At 37.8% G+C, this 20,000-nt stretch overlaps 1 protein-coding gene across 6 annotated transcripts in view; it reads left to right on the top strand.

Moving 5' to 3' along the window:
* Nucleotides 1–20,000, top strand: part of Pkib (cAMP-dependent protein kinase inhibitor beta) — a 120,313-nt gene that overhangs the window by 24,940 nt on the left and 75,373 nt on the right. For 4 of the 6 annotated variants that reach the window (XM_029568131.1, XM_029568130.1, XM_017800521.2 and 1 more), the window contains exon 2: nucleotides 926–1,022. The exons of the other annotated variants lie outside the window; for them this stretch is intronic. The gene's annotated coding sequence lies outside the window, so the exon portion shown is untranslated. The remainder of the gene's footprint in view (nucleotides 1–925; nucleotides 1,023–20,000) is intronic. 6 annotated transcript variants of the gene reach the window in all.

Below are 20,000 nucleotides of genomic sequence, written 5' to 3'. Positions count from 1 at the left end.
CATCAAATCCTCTGGAACTGTAGTGATGGATGCTGTTAGACACCATATAGGTGCTGGGAACCAGGCCTGTGTTCTAGGCAAGAGCAACCAGTGCTCTTAATTACTGAGCTCTCTCTCTAGACCCTATTTCTTTTCTTTTTCTTTTTTTTTTTTTAATTTGTATGAGTGGATTGCCTGCATGTCAATAAGTGCACCCGTGTCATGCAATGCCTGTGGAGGACAGAAGAGGCCGCAGGAACCCCTGGAACTGGAGTTATGCACAGTTGTTAGTGGCCATGTGGGTGCTGGGATTCAAACCCAGCTCTTCTGCAAGAACAACCAATGTTCTTAACTGCTGAGCCATCTCTCCAGGCCCCATTTCTTTTTTTCAAAATTATTTTTATTTTATGTGTATGAGTTTGTTGCCTGCATACATGTAAGTGCATCCATGTCATGAAATGCCTACAGAGGTCAGAAGAGGGCATCAGATCCCCTGGAACTGGAGTTAAGGACAGTTGTTAGCTACCATATTGTGTAATGTGACTGAGGAAAACAATGGCCTTGCTCCTTGGCACTGGAATTCAAAGACAGTTGCAGCAGTGGATATATCATCTGTTCAATCACATTTTAGAAAGGTTGACACTCACCTAGAGAATCAATTTGCAAAGGAAATTTGAAAATGTGAAGAATAATGTGCATCTTGCTATATTGTCTCTTTAGCTACTTAGTAAGAATGTCTCTGGCTACTTTATTTCTATAATTTTCTACTACTATAGAAAATTTTCTATTATATTCTATTTAGAGAAAAAGTAAAAAATATGGGGCATTTCGTTGTTATAAATGAGCTGTTTTTGCTCAAGAAACTACTTGTTCATTTCTAGAAGGAACAATAAACTAGAGACATTCATCTTTATAAATTTTATCCCCCTACTTTTTAATCCTTCAGGGGTCATGATATTCTGAAAACCACTCAATCAAGAGAAATCTGGGGAGGAAAGAAACTATAAAGTCATCAAAGTCATACTAAGGGAGAAAAGATACAGGTAAGTACATTATTTTGCCCCATTGATCCTAGGATTGAGGGTGTCCCTGGAAACATCTTTGTTGCTATAAAGCCAGAGAATAGCAAGGAAAAGGTAGGGCGAGATGCTTCATTTAGAAAGGTAATCAATATAGTGCAGTCAACAGCTGCTAATAGTGAATTAATAGCAAATAAGACAAGAAAAACTTGAACTTCACATTTCTACCTGTGTCTGCTGGGGGCCTGAGATCAGTAGGGAAACAGCATGTTTGATATTTCTGTTCTTAGCTGTGTCTATTTAAGTTACTGGGATGCTGTATATAACTTCAAGCAAGTATTCCTCAATTTTTATTTTTGTCACTATCACGCATGTATTGTTTTTGTATTATTTCCATCTTTCTTTGTCCCCCTCCAACGCCTCCCATGTCTCCCTCACTCCCTCTCAATTTTTTGTCATTTCTGATTAATTATTATGGCATGTACATTTATAAGTATACATGTACTTAATGCACTAAGTCCATTTAGTGGTGTTCATGTATACCCCTGTTTAGGGCTGCCCACTTGAGGTTAGGGAGCTAAAAGTCCCTGGAGAAAACTGATTCTATCTCCCTCCCTCAGCATGCATTGATTGCCTATAACTCTTCATCTTGATGTGGGATGCTGTGAAATCTCTCCCATCCATCTTGTTATACCAACTGGCTTGGTCATTAAATAAATATTCTTGATTAGTGGAACATAAATCTCATATTAATACTTTCTTTGAGGAATATGAAAAATATCTTTAGGTTGCACATGCTCATATATGTATATGTATCTTGATACATGTATGTGTATATTTAGGACACGTATTTGACATATACTTTGAAAACTAAGGCCACCTTCGTGTTGCATTCTTAATTATGTTTCACAGAAGTTTTTTCAGGTTACTGGAATTTTCTTTCAGGCCACTCTGTTCCTCAGTTCTGTGTTCTGCCACCCAGAGTGAGCGATTTGCTCTTCCATTACAGATGAGATGATGGGTGAGAATAAGGAATAGGCTTCAGGTTGGGCAGAGGCACCACAGCTCTCCTCCCACTCTCAGGTCTCTCCCAGAACAGAGCTCCAAGGGTGCAGGAAGGCACTTCATGAGCTTTAGGCTCTTTGCCTGGTTTCTGGAGACCATGTGCAACCTTTGTTTTCACCTACTGCATTTTCATTTAGACACTGGTAATGGGTTCCATATCTTACCAGAACATTTTTCTTTTAATGTCAACTTTTAAATTTGTCCCTATGACTAAGAATATCATCTTAATTGAAATTTAGCTTTTATAAGGAAGTGATTTTAGTAAAATAACTTTTAAAAAATGTATTTCTACAGGAGTCAATCTAATCTCTATGCTAGGGAAATAACTCATTTCACACTCAAGGAAAATTAAAACTGACACATAAGATAATTACTGGGTCAGTATGGTGGGCTGAGTGCTCAGGATTTATAAACAGAATCTGGCTTAATTCTCATGACAGCTCTGGGAGGACGTAAATAAGGCATGTTCTTTGATGAAGTGTGGCAGGCCAAATGCACATATTTAGCCAGTGGGTGGTGAAGTTGGATCAGAGTCTATTTCTGTCTGATGTGAAAGCCATGTCCTTGACCAGCTTGGAAGCAGAAGCTAAAACACTAACTTTAAAAGAGCACAGAATCTCATTTTCATCAGACATTTATAATCAATTGTTGAAAATACACATGCTTTTTAAAAATATTTCATTTATTATTCTTATTTTATGTGTATGAGTGTATGGTCTGCATGTGTGTAAGTGCACCTGTGTCGTGCAATGCTCGTGGAGGTCAGAAGAGGTCATCGGATTCCCCTGGGACTGGAGTTACAGATGGTTGTTAGCCACCATGCGGGTGCTGAGAATTGAACCCAGGTCCTCAGTGAGAGCAGTCGGTGCTCTTAACTGCTGAGCCATCTCTCCAGCCCTGAAAATACATTATCTCTATACTCAGTGGACTCTGTGCCAGAGATAACACATCTTACAGGTTCATTCACTAGCATAATATTAAATTCCACAAAGCCCCAAATAAAAATATTTGCTAAAGGAATCAGCAATAAATAATATAGTGATTATATTTAGTGTAGGAATGTGATGGTGGTTAAAATATTGGAAAATATATTGAAATACTTTTATAGACATAAACCAAAGAATAATATCCCCATATTTTGCTTCCTAATGGATTTCCAGTGGCATTTGATAAAATACAGCCATTTTATATAAAAATACAATTGCAAAAATCACTTGGCAATTTATGAATAGCAAAAAGTAAATTAGAATATAAGAAAGTGATCCACAAAAACAGGAAAACTCTAAAGGCTGACTGTATGACAGATTTGATTATCTACTTCACTCTATAAATTCTGGTGAATAAAATAATGAGAAAAAGAAATATTTTCTGAGTAATTATTATGTGAGTTGAGAACTTGTCTAAATTCTTTTTAATTATTCATTCTTTTAATCTCACGCAATTCTAGCAGGCATTATTCACTACCATTTTCATTTTAGAAATTTAAAAACTGAGTCCCCACACACCTTTAATCCCAGCATTTGGGAGGCAAAGGCAGGCGGATCTTTGTGAGTTTGAGGCCAGCCTGGTCTACATAGTGAGCTCCAGGGAAGCTGGGGCTACAAGGAGACCCTGTCTCAAAAAAAGACAAAAAAAAAAAAAAAAAACCAAAACCAAAACCAAAACAAAAATGAAAACTGAGTCCCAGAGAAGCTAAATAACTTGGCTAAGGCCACACAGATAATAAGTAACAAAACTGAATAATTATGCATCCTTGACCTATGAGGTTTTAGCCACTCAAAAGTTTTTGCCACTCAAAAGTTATAGTTACTAGGAAAAGGATAACCAAATAAATAGTATCAGAATAAAAGGCCACAGTTTTTTAGGCTTTTGAAAGATGTGTATACATCAGTTCATTTTCCCACACTAGAAAACATGATGAGAAATAATCTCATGCATAATAGACATGAACTGTCCATGTATAACTGTACAGGAAATGTATAAAAATCAAATGAAGAGAATAACAGTACAATGAGTCATGCAAAGCAAGATTAACAACGCACAGTGTTGACTGAGTTCCTGGACGAGAATAATAAATGTTGTTATCCTCCCAAAATTAATTTGTGAATTTAATGTAACTTTATTTATAACCTCAAAGAGATTTTGAAGTAAAGCTTGAAAAATGGAAGAATGAATTGCCTGAGCAAAACAAAATTTTGAAACAAAAGGGATAACTTACGAACTTGCCATTTCTGAGTATTAGAACATATGAAAAAGCTATAATTAAGAAAGTGTGCTACTTAATAGAAACTTAAAGGAGCTATTGTGGTTTGAATGAGAAATGTCCCCCATCATGGTTGGCTTTGGTTGTCATCTTGATACCCCAGGTAGAGGGAGCTTCGGTTGAGGAGTTTCTTCTATCCGATTGGCTTGTTGGCATGTCTGTGAGGCGTTTTCTTGATTGGTGAGTGATGTGGGAGGGCTCAGCCAACAATGGGTGATGCCACCCCTGGGCAGGTGGTCCTGAGTTATATAAGAAGGCAGACTGAGAACAGCCCAGAGCAGCAAGCCAGTAAGTGGCATTCCTTCATGGTCTCTGCTTCAGTTCCTCCATCCAGGTTCTTGCCTTGAGTTCCTTCCCTGCTTTCCTCAAGGATGAACGGTGATTGGACATGTAAGCCCAATAACCCCTTTTTCCCTAAGTTGGTTTTACAATTTACATGAATTCTCACAGCTAGCTGCATTCTTCATCAAAGCACGAGTTTTTTTACAGCAACATAAAGGTAACTAATACACCCTTATAAGCTCATCTATTTGAACACTGGGTCTTCAGATTGTGGTGCTGTAGGGGGAGTCATGGAATCTTCAGGAGGTGCAGTCTTGCTAGAGAAAGTATGTCACTAGGAACGGGCTTTGAGGGCTTGCAGTCTAGCACCTCTTACAGTTCTTTCTTAGCTTCTTCTGTGCAGTTGAGATAACTTCCTATTCCTGCTACCACATGTGCCTGTTGCCACACTGTCCCCACCCTTGGTTCCAGAAGGTTCAGCCTCTGGAACCATAAGGTAAAATAAAATTACTTCCTTCTGTTGCTTCTGGTTACGGTATTTTATCATAACAATAACAAAGTAACTAATATAGAAGGTAACTTAACTTTAGAATCCCCCAGACCAACCCAATTCCACAGTCTATTCCCTTGGAGCCCTCAAAGCTTGTTCCCTCCCCTACCTGGCTTTTGCATATCTGAGATCAGCCTTCATTCCTGGCCAACCTAACCCTTAATTTCCTGAGGCCAGAATCTTTCTTGGGCAAGTTCTACCATGCCCACTGCACCTTGACTCCTACAAGCTCATTCACCCTCCCAGCTCCCCTACCCTGTCTGCTCTCCTAGGTTAAACACTGGCCCATTACTTCTCTTGGTACCCCAGACCTCTGGACTACAGTCTTGGCTCAGACTCGCCACTGCTTCCTGATCCATTGTACCCAGACCAACCCAATTCCTCAGTCTAGCCCCTTAGAGCCCTCAAAGCCTGTTCCCTCTCTGACCTTGCCTTTGCATGCCTGAGACCAGCCTTCATCCCTGGCTGTCCCACCCCAACCTGGATTCCTGAGACCACCCTCTTTCCCTGACTGCCTGAGAGTCCTGAATCCTATCTCTACATAGCAATCCCCCCAAATTGTACTGTGCCTGCTGACTAGAGGGATCCAGACCTTAACAGAAAGTCTGAGAGCATCTGATCTTCATCCTACTTAGGCCTCTGTGGGAACTCCTGAGCATCAGGACAAAAGCTATCTGGCTCCTCCAATAAAAAAATCAAAAGAGAGAACGTGAAGCCTAGACCAACCAGCATTCATGCCCAACAAGTAAACCACAAAGGCACATAAAGTTTACAAAAAACAACAGACCTAAACTCAAGAAAGGAAAGCTTGAGTCTCACAGAAGAATCAGAAACTACAAAAGAAATCTACATGTCAAAGTCACAGTGAAAAAATAATAACATGAGAAACCCAAATAATATATCCCCTCCAAGTACCAACAATCCTGTAGAGGAGTATAATGAGAACCCCCTAGAGATAACATAGAATGTGGAATTCAAAAGAATAATTATAAACATAATAAAAGAATTCAGTGAGTTTAAAGAACACACAAAGAAATCAAAGAACTAAAAGAAGATAGGGATAAACTTCTGAATGAATTCAGAAAAGAGTTGGAAATATTGAAGAATACTCAGGCTGAAATGAAGAAGGAAGTGAAACACTCAATGAGCCTATTAGAAATGACAGGAGAAAGCCTCATCAATAGGGTGAATTAAATGGAAAACAGAATATCAAGATTAGAAGATAAAGTGAATGAATTAGACCACTCAAGCAAAGAGTATGAAAAATTTAAGAAAACACAAGAATGGAATGTTCAGGAATTGTGTGACACCATAAAAAGACCAAACATATGCATCATAGCCATAGAGGAAGGGGAAGAATCTCAGGATAATGGTATGGACCAGATCCTCAATGGTCCCAAAACTAAAGAAAGACATGCCCATACAAATATGAGAGGCACATATAACACCAAATAGACAGGAACAAAAAAGAAACTCCCTATGGCACATCATAGTAAAAACACTAAATGTACAGAACAAAGAGAGAATATTGAAAACTGCAAAAGAAAAACAAGTCACATGTAAAGGAAAACCCGTTAGCTGCCATGTGGGTGCTGAGATTCAAACCCGGGTCTTCTGCAAGAACAGTCGGTATTCTTAACTGCTGAGCCAATTTTCCTGCCCCCATCCCAGAATACTTTACCCAGAAAAAATGTCTATTATAGTTGAAGGGGAAGGAAAATCTTCTGCAACATAAATAGGCTGAAAGAATTCGTGTCCACAAAACCAGCCCTTCAGAGAGTACTTGAAGCAATACAAAGACCTAAAGAAAGGAACAACTATACCCAAAGGATAACAGAAAGAAACTTAATGAAGGTATAACTGGAAACACACAGTTACATCAAGAGTGTGAACAGAAATCAAAATGACAGGAATCAATACACATCTTTCATTAGTAACTTTAAGTATCAATGGACTGAACTCCCCAGTTAAAAGACACAGACTAGTTGAATGCATTAAGAAACAAAATGCATCTTTTTGTTGTCTGCAAGAAACCCATCTCACTTTCAAGGACTGACACTACCTTAAGGTGAAAGGACAGAAAAATATATTCCAAGCAAATGGTACTAAGAAAAAAAGCAGGAGTTGCAATTCTAATATCTGACAAAATAGACTTCAAACTAAAACTAATCAGAAGTATTAAGAGAGCCACTTCATTCTGATCAAAGGCACAAGTGACCAAGAAGATATTACAATCATGAACATATATTCACTAAACTCTGGTGTACCCAACTTCATAAAAACAATACTACAGGACTCTAAGACACAGATTAACCACAAATCATTAACAGTGGGGGACTTTAATACCCCATTGTCTCCATTATATATGTCAACAGGACAGAGAATCAACAGAGAAACATCTGAATTAAACAATACCATACATCAATGGGACTAAAAGACATCTACCGAATGTTCCACACAAGCATCAAAGAATATACTTTCTACTCAGCAAACCATGGAACATTCTCCAAAACTGACCACATACTGGGGCACAAAACAAGCTCCAACAAATACAAATACAAAAGGCATTCTATCAGACCACAATGCAATAAAGCTTAAAATCAACACCAGAAGAAACCCTAGTAACTACATGAACACATGGAGAATAAACAACACACTCCTGAATGAGGAATGGGTCAAAGGGGAAATTAAGAAAGAAATAAAAGTATTTCTGGAACTAAATGAAAAGGAAAATACAACACAATAAAACCTGTGGGACACATTGAAAGCAATCCTTAGAGGGAAGTTTATAGCTCTAAGTGTCTACATTAAAATATCAGAAAGAACACAAACAAATGACTTAATATTGCAACTCAAGACACTTGAAAATCAACAACAAATGAAACTCAGACCCAGCAGACAAGAAGAAATAACAAAAATCAGAGCAGAAATTAATGAAATAGAAACAAAGAAAACAATATAAAGAATCAATGAATCTAAGAGCTGGATCTTTGACAAGATAAACAAGATTGACAGATCCTTAGTTCAGTTAACCAAAAGAAAGAAAGAGTACCTCCAAATCAATAAAATCAGAGATGAAAGGGGAAACATTACAACAAATACCAAAAGATCCAGAACATTATAAGGGAGTACTTTAAAAACCTGTAATCTACTAAATTTGAAAACCTTAAAGAAATGGATGGGGGCTGAGCGGGGTGGCACACACCTTTAATCCCAGCACTCGGGAGGCAGAGGCAGGCAGATTTCTATGAGTTCAAGCCAGCCTGGTCTACATAGAGTTCCAGGACAGCTGGGGCTACAGGGAGAAAAAAAAAAAAAAAAAAAAAAAAAAAAAAAAAAAAAAAAAAGAAATGGAGAAATGGATGGGTATCTAAAAGCATGGAAATCACCAAAACTAAATGAAGAAGAGATCAACAGCCTAAACAGATCCATAACCCATAAGGAAATTGAAACAGTAACACAAAACCTCCCCACTATAAAAACCCAGGACCAGATGGATTTACAGCATAATTCTACCAGACATTTAAAGATCTACATCCAATTCTACTTAATTTATTCAAAAAGATAGAAATGGAGAGAGAACTTCCAAATTCTTTCTATGAAGCCAGCATCACTCTAATACCAAAGCCAGATAAAGATACAACCAAAAACAATCTATAGACCCATATCTTTAATGAACACAAATGCAAAAGTTCTCAACGAAATACTTGCAAACCCCATACAGACACACATCAAAAAAGATCAACCACCATGATCAAGTCAGCTTTATTCCAGAGATTGAGGGATGTCAATATATGTAAGTCAATAAATGTCATAATCATATAAATGAATTCAAAGACAAAAATGAAATGGTCATCTTAATAGATGTTGAGAAGGTCTTTGATGAAATTCAACATGCATTTATGTTCAAAGTCGTAGAAGGAACTGGACTTGGGGGAACATACCTCAACATAATTAAAGCCATATACAACAAACCCACAGCCAACATCATTTTAAATGGAGAAAAACTGGAAGCATTCCCATTAAAATTAGGAACCAGACAAGGCTGTCCACTATCTCCACTCCTTTTCAATATAGTGCTTGAAACTCTTGCAAGAGCAATAAGACAAGAGAAGGAAATTAAAGGACTAATAATTGGAAAAGAAGAGATCAAGTTATCCCTTTTGTGGATGATATAATATCTACGAGATGCCAAAAATCATACCAGAATCCCAGAAATGATTACCACTTTCAGTAATGTGGCAGGTTACAAAATCTACAAAAATCTGTAGCCTTGCTATATACCAATAACAAGCAATCAGAGAAAGAGTATATGGAAACCCTCCCTTTCACTGTAGCCTCAAAAAAAAATCTCAGAATAAACATGACCAAACATTAAAGACCTCTATAATGAAAATTTTAAGTCTTTAAAGAAAGAGATTGAGGAAAGCACCAGAATATGGAAGGACCTCCCATGCTCATGGATTGGAAGAATTAATATTGTGAAAATGACCATCCTACCAAGAGTCATATATAGATTCAATGCAATGGCAATCAAAATCCCCATGACATTCTTCACAGAATTGGAGAAAAAAATATCCTAAGATTCATATGGAAACACAAAAGACCTTGGACAGCCAAAGCAACCATGAACACTAAGAGCAATGCTGGGGGATTAGTATACCAAATTTTAAACTACATTACAGAGCTACAGTCATAAAAACAATATCATGCTGGCCCAAAAATAGACCCATAAATCAATGGAACAAAATTGAAGAACCTAGTATGAATACATGCAATTTCAGCCACCTGATATTTGACAAAGGGGCCAAGAACATTCACTGGAGGAAAGACAGCATGCTCAGCAAATGGTGCTGGCAAAACTGGATCTCTACCTGTAGAAGAATGAAACTAAACCCCTATCTTTCACCTTGCACAAAAGTCAATTCTAAATGGATCAAAGACCTCTGTGTGAAGCCTGAAACTCTGAAACTGTTAGAAGAAAACATTGACAATAATCTGCAAGATATAGGTATAGGAAAGGATTTTCTAAGCCACACATCAATTGCTCAGGAAATAAGGTCAAGAATAAACAAATGGGACCTCATTAAACTAAAAAGCATCTGTACATCAAAAGAAGCAACCAAAGAAGTGAAGAGAAAACCCACAGAGTGGGAAAACATTAAACAGTGGCACATTTGACAGAGGTTTAACATCCAGAATAAATGAAGAACTCAAAAACAAAAAATCAAGAAAGGGAGTAACCCAATTAGAATTAAAAGATGGTCTAAGGAGCTGAACAGAAAGTTCTCAAAAGAAGAAATAAAGGTGGCTAAGAAGCATCTTAAAAGGTGTTCAACATCACTAGTAATTAGGGAAATGCAAATTAAAACCACTTTAAGATTTTATCTTACTCCAGTCAGACTGGCCAAGAGCAAGAGAACAAATGATACCAAATGTTGGAGAGGATGTGAGGAAAGGGGACTGCTCATCCATTGCTGGTGGGGTTGCAAACTTGTACGGGCTAAGAAACATCTCAAAAAGTGTTCAACATCATTAGTAATTAGCGAAATGCAAAGTAAAACCACCCTAAGGTATCACCCCAATCAGACTGGCTAAGAGCAAGAGAACAAATGATACCAAATGTTGGAGAGGATGCGAGGAAAGGGGACTGCTCATCCATTGCTGGTGGGGTTGCAAACTTGTACAACCCCTATGGAAAGCAGTGTGGAGAACCCTTAAAAAACTAAAAATGAACCTACCATTTGACCCAGTTATACCACTCCTTGGCATATACCCAAAGAACTCACGCTATTGCAGAAATACTTGTACATCTATGAATTTTGCTGCTCTTTTCACAGTAGCTAAGAGATGGAAACAATTTAAGTGTCCCTCAACTGATGAGTGGATAATGAAAATGTGGTTCATTTATACGATGGAGTTTTATTCATCCATAAAGAAAGATGAAATCATGAAGTTTGCAGGTAAATGGATGGAACTAGAAACTGTTATACTAAGTGAAGTAACACAGGTTCAGAAAAACCAATGACATGTGTTCTCCCTCATATGTGGATCCTAGCACCAAATCCTTCTAAGTGAGCTAAACCAGGATAATGAAAAGGAGCCAGGGAGGTAAAGGAAAAGAAACAACTTGGGAGGGAACAGTAGGAAACAGGTGTTACTAAGGGAGATATGGATAAAAATGGGGCTATTTAAAGGGGAGGAGATGGAAGGTTATGCAAGGAACCTTGGGGATAAAGGGAAAGAAGGAGCTCAAGAGAGTTGTGACCATAAGAGAAGAGTATTATTAAGGGAGAAATGGGGAAAATGGGGGCACTTTAAATGCGGAAACCATGGGGGAAGGGTTAGACAGTGAGAGAGATAAATAAAGTCTAGCTAGTTTTGAAAAACCAGAGCGACCATATTAGTCCAACAATCTACTGACAAATTATACACACAACTAGTTCAAGGAACATAATATATGTCTAGTCAAGGTTTATCTGAGATCATTTGGTTTTTGCCCAAGCTTTATCTACATAACTCATGGTAATTAAAAGTACCAGACTGGTGGAAGTAGCCTTGAATGTATAATAGCCATAGTTTGAGGCCTATACTAATCTTATCAGAGGGACTTAAAGGACAGTTTTTGCCCCTTTCCCTACAAGGTCAACTGAGTTCCAGGGGACTAGGGAGCATCTCTCAAATTGTCCTGGAACTATGGTGAGTCATCTGTCCTCTTGTTCAGGGAGGCTATGGAGACCCCACCAGATGGACTTGAACTAGTGTCCAGTCTACAAAGAGGAGAGTCAACCCAGAGGAAACATTTCCTCCATGCTTCCAAGTAAAGCCAGCCATGGTCAAGCAGGACCTTTGACTTATCTTCACATAGATGGAACTGGTAAAAGAAAGGAACCAGGGGCTCCCTCCAAGCTTGTGTGACCCCTGAGGAACAGATCCTCAAACGACGTTAAGAGTAAAAATAAATTTTTTATTTGTGCCAACTATATGATCTTGAATACCCAAAAGGAAAGTATAACCAAAGATTAAAGTGGATCAGTATATTTCTTTAAGAGTTCCTGTATATAGCTAAAGTCTACATAACAAGAAACAATGCCAGACAGGAGATGCCTTCCTTTGAGTTGTTGGCTGGGGTGGCCCAGACAGTAACACAGCATAGAACTAGGAAAATGAACAGCAGACCCCAATTTATTTAAAGGAATGGTGGCAACTGATTGCTGCTGGATGAGGAAGAGCTGATCTTCCTAAAATAAGGGACTCTAGATAGGCTGACTAGACTCAGAGGATGGATTTGCACTGGGGAACAGCTGGGGGCACTGACAACACAGTGGACAGTAACAGGGATGACAGAATATATGGACACCAGTGGTGGAGGGGAGGCTATGGGAGGGTGCTGTTTGGGATGTGGGTATAAAGATGAAGAAGATTGTTTGGGATATTGTGTATGAAATACACACAAAAAATTAATAAAAAATGTGATATGGAAACAAACAAAAAAATAGAATCCTGAGGAAACCAAAGTATATCAAAGTAATGTGTAATAGAGACATTGCTTGTTGGCAGAGAAAGTCTTGAGTATTCAACAACCATAACAATGATTGGTTAAAAGATAAAAGATGTGAATTTTAATATACAAATAAGCATATTAATAAAAAAGAAAAATGATGATACATAACTGGAGGAAAACAGAGTGGTGAATGCTTTCATGATCTTGCATAGCACAGTATCAAAGAAAGAGACCATAACTGAAAATTGATCAACTTCATTGTGATATTAAAAACTTTCTTACATGTAAGGGGAAAAGGAGAAGCAGCATTGACAATAACAATGAATTTAAGATTTTTATGGATTATTTGGAAGAAAATAATTAATGAATCAGTTAAGTTCTGACTCATATTTCAAATACATGATTGTTTGAAGGCTTAGTAAAACATAAGCATTAAGGATAAGTGGGTATCATGCCCTCTGCAGACACAGATCACCTTGGAAACTGTTTAGAATGAGTGTGTGTTATATTATAGTATGATGTGGAATACTATCATCATAATATACATTTTAGCTAAAAATAAAGATAGCACTGCAGAAAAAAAATCAACCAATAATCTGGAAATCACCATTTTTTTAACCAAAAGGCCAACTTAGCTTTGAGGTATAATATTCAAGGGAGTGGGGATTTTAAGTAGACATTCTTATAATTCTTACATGTGTCAGGACATAATACAGAAGTTATTTTGAATAGTTTACATGTGAAATCTTTGAATAGTTTACATGTGAAATGTATCTTCAGTAGTAAAAATGAAACCATTCCAGTTTTTTAGTCTTGAATAAAAATACAATAGATAATTGCCATGGAGTGATGCAGTAATAAGGTTTGAAGAAAAGTTCCAGAGGAACTTTCCTCTTTAAATGCCTGGGACTGAGAGAAAATGTGAACGGGCAATTTATGATCATCAAAAAATAAGGATCATATAAGCAAGTTTTAGGGCTAGGTGAATGACTTAGCGTGTGAAAGCACTTGCTGCATAAGCCTTATGGTCAATCCCTGGAAATGGAAGGAGAGAACTGACTCCCGAGAGTTCTTCTCTGACCACCACGCATGTGCCATGGCACACACACTAACAACAAAGAAAATTTTTTAAAAGGATAAGAAAGTTTTAATTTATGTGAAACATCTCAAGTAATACCAGCCTATATTATCACGATCAATTTGCACCACGAGTGACATAATAGCACTTTTGGACTGGGGTCCTATTGGCACAATTGCTGAACTCTGAGCCCCAGAGTGCTCCTGGGAGAGGGTAAGCAATGGGCCCTGATCTTCCCCATTTTTCTGGTCATATCTATATCTCTGAGCAAAGCATTGATTCTTGGCCACTGCTCTTCCCTCTGAGGACGTGCACCCTGCGTGTCATGTCCTTCTGCTAGCAGTCACTCAGTTGACTGGACTCCCCATTTTCTCCCTCTTCCATTTGTAGGCTTAAATTGTACCATGCTGTCCATTCATCCCTCCTTCCTCACCTTAATTCAGTGGTCATTGTTCTCGGTTGAGCTTGATACTTCAAATCTTTTATATTTATCATCTATCTATCTATCTATCTATCTATCTATCTATCTCTATCATCTATGTATCATCTACTTATCATCTATCTTCAACTATCTATTTATATCTATCTATCTATCTATCTATCTATCTATCTATCAATCTATCTATCATCTATCTATCTACCTATCATCTGTCTATCAATCACCTATCTATCATCTATCTATCCATCTATCATCTATTTATTTATTTATTTATTTACTTATTTATTATTTTGGTCTTTTTGAGACGATCTCCCTGTAGCCCCACCTGGCCTGGAACTTGCTCTGTAGTCCAGGCTAGCCTCAAACTCGCAGAGATCCACCTGCCTCTGCCTCCTGAGTGCTGGGATAAAAGACATGTGCCACCACCCCCAGCTACTTCGTATCTTTAAATATATCAAGACTACAGAGTTTTCTTCTTGTCTGACCCAAGCTTTTTCTTAGGCAGGCCTTAGTCATAGGGTTTGGTCAACAGACACCATATGTTATGTATGTGTCCTCCCTCCTGGGACTTTATGCATTCTGAAAGTTACATCCCTGACAGATGTAGCCTGTTATCTCAGAAAACATGTCTGGGAATGTCCGAATCTACAAAAAAGCTCTAATGGTTCTGCTAAACAGACATAGGCATGCTTTTTGTTTTAAAGATTTATTTGTATTGGTGTATGTGTGTGTGTATGTGTGTGTGTGTGTGTGTGTGTGTGTGGTGTGTGTGCATGCCACATTTATGCAGGTGCCCATGGAGGCCAGAAGAGGGTTTTACTGGAGCTGGAGTTAAAAGCAATTGTGAGCCACCTATAGTGGGTGTTGAGAATTGAACTCATGTCCTTCAGAAGAGCAGCAAGCACTCTTAATCACTGAACCATCTCTCTAACCCCAGACATAAGTATTTTCAAATGTGTATCTATACTTGTTCCTTGATTTATCTTAGGATCTATATATAATATACATATTATATAATGTATTATATATGTATATTATATGCTTATAGAATATATTATAATGTATTATATATACTATATACACAGTAAAAAATATTTTAGCATATGCACCTCTTTCCATAGATAGATGCAGATATATAGTTCTAGATAGGGTTTCACTGTGTAGCCCTGGCTAGCCTGGAAATTGCTATGTAGACCAGACTGTCTCTGCCCTCCTGAGTGCTGGGGATAGATGCATGTGCCATCTTAGTATGTATATTTCTTTATTATGCCCGAAAACCATCTTAAAGTAGACAGAAAAACTATAGAAACTTACTTTTCTTCTTTCATGGGTAAGAAAAGAGAAAGAGGCTTCACCATTTCGTTTTAAACAAGTAACAAACAGAAGTCCAAAGATAAAGAAGTCTTGTTAATTTTCTTGCTAGCCAGACTGTTACTTTTTAAGACTGTCAAAGCAAAATGAAACAGCTTGTTTGTAAGTGCCATTTTCTGGAAGAGAAAATGGGGAACAAAACGACATACAACAAACAAAATGGGTGTTACGGACACCTTCGTAAAGGAGAGTAGAGAATGAAATGGGTCAAGTTTACCACTAATGCTTAGACACCTAAATAATTGTTAATTAGTGTGTATATAGGAAACTCTTTTTCTCAGTCCTTTACCCAGTAAGTAGTGTTTGAGCTTTTATCCCTTTTGCCCTGTGCCTGGTGCCATTGTGTGCACTGGGGACACAGAGCTGAAGACGAGGCAGTTTTCTCTGACCTGTTGGCAGGGAAATGCTAAACCTAAGAAAACTGACTGAGGGCTGAGAGCAGGAGTGGCCTCTTCATTGGAGGAGGTCCTAGAGATCCATGCTAACTACCTTCAGTGGGTTCAGCCGTCCTGTGGAAACAAGAATCTGTTTTGTGTAATTAAGGAGGTAAAACTAGACTGAGTAGGTGAAATCAGAGGAAGAAACATTTAAAATTTTCTTTTTATTTAGTTTTATGAACATGAATGTTTTGCCTGTATATATGTAAGTGCACCACATGTATACAAACTCGAGGAGGCTAGAAGTGGGTGCTGAACCCAGGTCTTCTGCAAGAAAAGCCCGTGCTCTTAACCACTGAGCCATCTCGCCCATCCCAGGAAGAAACATTTTTGTTTAATCAAAAGAAAAGTCTGCCTGAAATTATACAAGGGGCTCTTTCTGGTACCTGAGAAAGCTCCTGAAGCTTGAACCACTAGGAATTGATGTCGCACAAGAAATTTATATGAGATGGTGAGGATACAGGGGAAGGGGTAATTAACAAATGACCATAGGAAAAAAGTGTACAGTTTCTGTTGTTGAGACTGTATGTATAGAAAAGACATCCCTGAAGGACTGACCACCAGGCTGTGTTTGAGTCAACTAATCTTGTCACACCTCTCATAGATTTCAGCCAAATTATCTGACCCTTCACTTCTACAGCAAAGACCTAGGGATAGCAAAGGAGAGCAAAGAAGTGTATCTCAAGACAGTAGTGAGAACTGAACAAAACTAGTGTTAATGAGGCAATTCGAAATGTCCAGATACCGTGGGCACCTGATAAATGCTACTATTAGTATAAGGAATTAGGATCTTATCTTGGGAAACAAGTTTAGATGGCCTCCAGCAATCTAGAAAATAAAAATTATTCCCATTAATATAAAAAGTCTGTGTCTGGGATTTGAGAGAACTAAATTTTCTAATACGTGCTGTGAGAAACTGTAAGTACATATCGTTAGAAAATTGCTGTTTCATTTTGTTGTCCTTTTCTTATCTGTCTGTGCTTAGTTTATGGAAAAAACTTCCTTTTTGACTTTTAAAATTTTATTGGCTCAGGAATTTCATACAATGTATTTGATCATATTCAGACCCCTTCCTTCCTTTCCATCCCCTCTTACTACTCCCACAAACTACCTTTTTAAGGCTTAATCTGTGGTTTTTTGGACTATACTAAGTAAGGAACTTAGATTGTCAATTCCAGTTTGTTCTATCAAAAGAAATCTGGGACAATGTGTTACAAACTATTAAAAGGAAGCATGCTGGTGCATGTCGGATGAGCTTGAAAATCACTAGGGTTTGGATGCTGTGTTGCAATCAATTCCTGTTTCTCGGTCATATTGTCATTGTCAATCATTGAATGATTTGAGTCAGCCATTAAGAAGTCCAAAAAGAAAAAGACTGAGGTTGCTGCACTCTAGTCAGGCCATGCAGCAGAATCCAAATAAAGCAATTAGAAACTGTTCCATGTTTACTCAATGAATTGTTTGATAACATACTTACTAGCTACAGTAAATGAGCTGTGTCAGTACCCCATTCTCCCTTCCCCAAGTCTGTCTTTGATTACCTCACTTTGCTTTTGTTTTTAATACTATATGTTGTTTTTCATTTTGTTTTTGCATTTTTTATATAGGAAGCCCCTGATTTAATATGGCTTGATATACAGTTTTTCCATTTTATGATGTTGTACCCATTCATTGACAATTGTATCAGAATTTTGAATTTTAGCATTTTACAAAGTCACAATATGCATTATATTAAACAATGGCTATGTTAAGCAGAAGTAGTAAGCTGCAAGTCCCAGTCAGCTCATGGGAGGAATGATTAAGAATCTACAGTGATGTTTCTAAGCCCTTTTGTTCAGTGAATTAAATGTGCTGCAAACATTTTGACCTATAATATTTTCAGTTTAATTTTATTATGTCATTATCCCATTTCCAGTCAAGAAATTTTGTAAATTATATACTGAGACATTTAAGCAATGTAGAGAATAAAGAATAAAACCAACTCCTACTCCCTAGAATGGATTCATTAATTTTTGTAGTATTTCCTCAAACTCTTCCATTTAAAATAAAGTGCTACAGTTAATCAACTCTCAGAAGTATGTATGAATTAGTAGATATTCCAACCCTTTTTATATTGTCACACACATTTATGGAATCATCTCAATATTTACTCCTGGTTCACGTGTTTTAAATTTACAAAAATTATGTGCTTCTTTTTGCATTTTGTTTTTGAGCTCACATAGGTGCCCTTAGTTCTAGCTCTGTTCTTGCGTGGGAATTTTGTGTCACTTGGTAAAGGAAGCATTTGTTTCCTCCTAAAGTAGGTTCACGATGGCAGCATGCTACCGTTGTAATTTACTTTTCTTGTTGCTGTGACCAAATACCTCAAAAGAAGTAAGAGAAGGAAGCAGGGAAGGAAGAAGGAAGGGAGCATTTATTTTGGCTCATAGTTTAAGACTATATGATCCATCATGGTGGGGAAGGAATGGTGGCCGGAGTTCACCAGAGTCTGAAAGAACAGAGAGGTGGATGCTTGTGCTCATCTCATTTTCTGCTTTCAGTCTGGACTCCAGCCCATGCAATGGTGCAGCCCACACTTGGGGTGGATCTTCCCACTTCAGTTAAATCTTCTTGGAAACCACTCATAGAGGTGCATTTCTGTGGTGATTTTAAATCCAGCCAAGTTGATAATGAGGATTAACATTCACAACATCCTAATTTTACAGATTTCTATATTGTCAATACTGAAGCCATTTGAAGAAGCTGGAAAATGTGAATAAATTAAAACTATGCCAAGCAAACCATTTGGAGGATCAGACTGCACATTAAGGAATGAAAGCCATGGCATGTGAACTGACGTTCTCAAAATGAACAGAGGCCTTGTTTCTGGGGTTGCTCTTATACCTAGAATGTTTACACAATGCCAAAACAGCAGGTTTGGCTTGTAACTAATTACTTTTGCATTGAACATCAGCCAATCACAGACTTTAACTGATTGATTCTATAGCCAGGGACCACCCCTCATCTCATCAAACCATACCCAAAGAATTCAAACTAGCTGTAGCTACTCAACTAACAGCTTCACTTTTGTGATCATACTACAGGGGCAGAGCTCTCTGCACCTCTTCTGTGCTGTGTGCTACCTGACTCATGAATCATTCATCCATTTTAAAAACCATATCAATTGTTATGGTAATCATGAAATACTCTACTGGTAGAGAACTGTAAATGTAAATGTCCAGGCTTAGAGGATCCAGGTAGTAACTGAAAAGATGAAAATCATTGTCCAAAAGCTGCCCAAGAGCTAGTTGCTGATGTTTGCCTCGGCTGATGTATTTTCAGGCTGTTGGAAGACACTGTGAATATTTTGGCTGTTGATTATTATTAAACTCTTCAGTGTTTAACAGTCTTGTGTATGGTCCTGACTGTTGAAGTTGTTTAAGGATGGATGAAAAGATAGTTTTTCAAAGTCACATCTTAATCACATATGTGTGAAGGATCTCCTTTGGTTGAATATGGTGTGTGGTTACATTATTACTGAGTGAACCTGTTAAACACATACATTAGTGTATGGTGGAGTCTGTTGTAAGAATTTGCATATCATAGCTTAAACATATCACATGAAGTTGTGATTTCAACAGTACTTTATGTTTTTTAGTTGCTTTTTCTTGTGGTAAGTTATTAGCCTATCGTGTGGGATTTAATAGTCTAATTGACATTTAAACTGCACAAGGGTTTTGTGGAAAGAGCTTGAAAACTGGAAATCAGATCTCCCTTTTCTATCATGCTTTGCCATTGTCTGGCCCCAGGAGTCTCTGAAATCATTCATAGGCAAAGCACAGTACTGTAGGTCAAATCAGGGTTTACTAAATTTGAGTTTCCTTTGTGCCATTTTTGAGCTTTGTGGACTCCAGCAAATTATTTAAACTTCATGCCTCAGTTTATCTTCCTTCCTTCCTTCCTTCCTTCCTTCCTTCCTTCCTTCCTTCCTTCCTTCCTTCCTTCCTTCCTTCCTTTCCTTCTTTCTCTCTCCC

The sequence above is a fragment of the Nannospalax galili genome, unplaced genomic scaffold (genome assembly GCF_000622305.1).
Source record: "Nannospalax galili isolate Female #2095 unplaced genomic scaffold, S.galili_v1.0 scaffold1340, whole genome shotgun sequence".
Taxonomy (NCBI): Eukaryota; Metazoa; Chordata; class Mammalia; order Rodentia; family Spalacidae; genus Nannospalax; species Nannospalax galili.
This window is presented reverse-complemented; position numbering and strand designations above follow the sequence as displayed.